Raw genomic sequence first — 3,339 nt, forward strand, 5'->3', positions numbered from 1 at the left:
CACACAGACTTTGAAGCATCTCCAACTAATATTCTCAAGCAAATGCAAACTCAGCCATTTTTATGAAATTGAATGGATAACCAGAAATGTTTTAGTCAACAGATGTGTACAAGATATTAGCAGCTAATTTGCCACTATTGACTTTTCTTTCAGAAAAAAAAAAAAAAAGTCAAATTATGCATTAGAATCCCATCAGATAATTACATGCCCAGGAAGGGAAGACAACGTACTGCGTATAGACTTACATGAGCTTTGCCTACCTAGCCGGAACTCCTCCTCATGCTCAGCTTATCACACAATATACAGATACACCAAAAAAAAAACCAAACCAGAAACCAAAACAAAAATAAAATAATTTCACAAAAAAAATAGTGTAATTATAGTCGCGCTATGTATATTTAATTTTGATGAACAGCTATGAAATACTAAAGGATCTAAACTAAATTAATAAAAATATGTGAAAACAAACTTAAATTTTTTTTTAATCTTTTATAAGGATTTAGTTTTGCACTGTAAAAAACCTTTCAAGCATGATAAAAATTTGCAAAGCCAAAGCCCTCTTTCTGTATAAGAGCACCTACAAAGTTAGGGAATGTGTACGATTTGCAGGATACCTTTCAAAGGCAGGTCGTAAATAAAGGTACATGAGATATAATTTCACCTACTAGAGAATTGTTAATGTTGAGTCTGGGTTTTGTGATACAATTACGCTAGATAGAAATGTAAAGAAGCGTGCAGAAAGGCATACTTTACATTATCGACCAGACTGTAGTATACAGTGCAGTGTATACATGCTAAATCCAGCAAAATTATATTTCTGGTATTCTTGAATTTCTATGCTTATCTATGATAGCTTTCTATACTGTCATCTGTAACTTTTACATGAGAGTAGACAGTAGATATGCAATGCTCTGTTTCAGAAAAGTTTAGCACATTTTAGACATGTTTCTGTCTAACATAACTGTGCAAAAAAGTAAGCGTTTTTCACAGGAACATCTACATCAGACTGATTGTATTTTGAAATACTGAAAGTATTAAACAATCCAAAATAACTTTAAAGAAGTGTTGGCTTAATTTAATCTTCACACCATATGGTTAGATTGTTTCTTCCAAGTTTTGTTTCTCATCAAACCTACAAGTAACTGTGTTTTTAGCTTTAACTTCCAACACAGGTAGCAGAACATGGTACAGAGTCTGACAAGAACACTGGATTGTAAATGAAAACGTATGTTCAATGTACAGCTCATACCCCAGAAATTCTGAATTGCACACAATTTCATTTTGATCAACAAGGTTTGTGACTCAATGTCCTGTTAATTAAAGAAAATGATAAATGTTAATTGGAAAAATACATTGTACTTATTGCTGAAGTCTAGATTATATTCTACCAAGGGATATGCTCCTACAGTCTTTTACCTGTGGTCTCTTTAAGCATCTAACTTCAGTTTTCTTGTGGGACTCGCTGCTAATGTGTGTATCAAATATGTTTCAAGAGCATGACAGATCAGTGCCAAAATAACATCATCATTCATTAATGACCCACAAGTACATACAGGATTTAAATGTAGAACTGAATCACAATACTGTCAAGACACTAGAAAAGTATACAATACATTTAAAAAAAAATAATCTAAAGGCATATTCCAATTTTGACCTCTTACCTCCAGCCCAAAAGAAAACTGCAAACTTTACATGCAAGATAAAATTTTCCTTACACTTTGCTGCTTATCTTGGAGCTGTTTAAAGGCTAAATTTTCTACCGAGTTAATTCAAATATTTTGACAAGGTTAATCTGTGGTAGAACATGTCCTTATCTCTCCTGCGATACCATTTGATTTATGATCTGCCTATGTCACAGGAGAAGCTGATCAACACTGCAAGGCTCCATAACTTTCAGCTACAAGCAGATCATCACCCCCAACATTCAAACTTGCACAGAATCTCAGTGTGCTCTGCGCACATTGATGAAATCCAGTTTCACGTATTGCAAATAAGATTTACTCTTCTGGCCCAATAAAGCCACAGAGGCAATGACATACTGAAAAAAAAGATACTGTAGATAGGGACATCCCTAAATGTCACCTACAATTAAATACCTGCAATGCCTGCAGTGCTGCATTTACTGATAATATATAATACTGATTGCCATCCAGCACATATCATATAAGTGCCGCTGCTGCACATCAGCATGCTGCAAATATGCACTAAAATACATTATGGTGTGTTTTTACTTGGCAAAGCCTTGTATTTAATTAACCATGCCTACATTTAACTTTTGGGTTTTCGACTATGTGTTCTTCTCCTAACCCACAGAGAGTATTTCATGTATAGCTGTTAAGTACACTGTAACAGTGGAGAAAAACACATGGGCAGTATTAAGGACTTGCTCTGTAACTGTGTTAATCCCACATTGTTTTTAAATGTGTGCTTTCACAGAAAACAAAGGAGTCTAAGACTTTCTCTATATGCTTTAAATTTGGGAAATGTTTGATTTCCCAAGAGCGTAGCGCAATTCCCTTAGGAGGGAGCTACCAAATTTGAAAACAAATGAACCTTCTTATGCACAAGTTTTGAATCACAATTTAAACATTATTTTTAAAATTTAAACTAGATTTCTGGTCTACTATTCATTCTGCTGACTATGCATTTTGCAAAATTTTACTGGCAGTCATTTCTTTCTCCCTCGGAGGACCTCTTTAAGTCACAGGAGATAAAATACTTTTTTTAAATAGGGGGAAAAATTAAAAAAATACACAGAACAAGAAACACTTGAAGACAGGTCAATGCAGATGTGATTTGTAGAGCTATACTACACACTCTTTCGTTACATTGAAAATGGGTAGATTTCAAACTAAGAGTTTATCTGAAAGGTAGAAGTTGTCTGAAAGTGTAGAATCATAGAATCATAGAATCATAGAATTGTTGAGGTTGGAAGGGACCTTTAAGATCATCGAGTCCAACCTTTAGCCTACCCTGACAAGAGCCACTTCTAAACCATGTCCCTAAGTGCCCCATCTACCCTTTTTTTAAACACCTCCAGGGATGGTGAATCCACCACCTCCCTGGGCAGCCTATTCCAATGTTTAATAACCCTTTCAGTGAAAAAATGTTTCCTAATATCTAATCTAAACCTCCCCTGACGTAACTTGAACCTGTTTCCCCTCGTCCTATCACTTGTCACCAGGGAGAAGAGGTCAGCCCCCGTCTCGCTACAACCTCCTTTCAGGTAGTTGTAGAGGGTGATAAGGTCTCCCCTCAGCCTCCTCTTCTCCAGGCTAAACAACCCCAGCTCCCTCAGTCGTTCCTCATAAGGTTTGACCTCCAGACCCCTCACCAGCT

This window comes from Rissa tridactyla, chromosome 6, assembly GCF_028500815.1.
Source record: "Rissa tridactyla isolate bRisTri1 chromosome 6, bRisTri1.patW.cur.20221130, whole genome shotgun sequence".
Taxonomy (NCBI): Eukaryota; Metazoa; Chordata; class Aves; order Charadriiformes; family Laridae; genus Rissa; species Rissa tridactyla.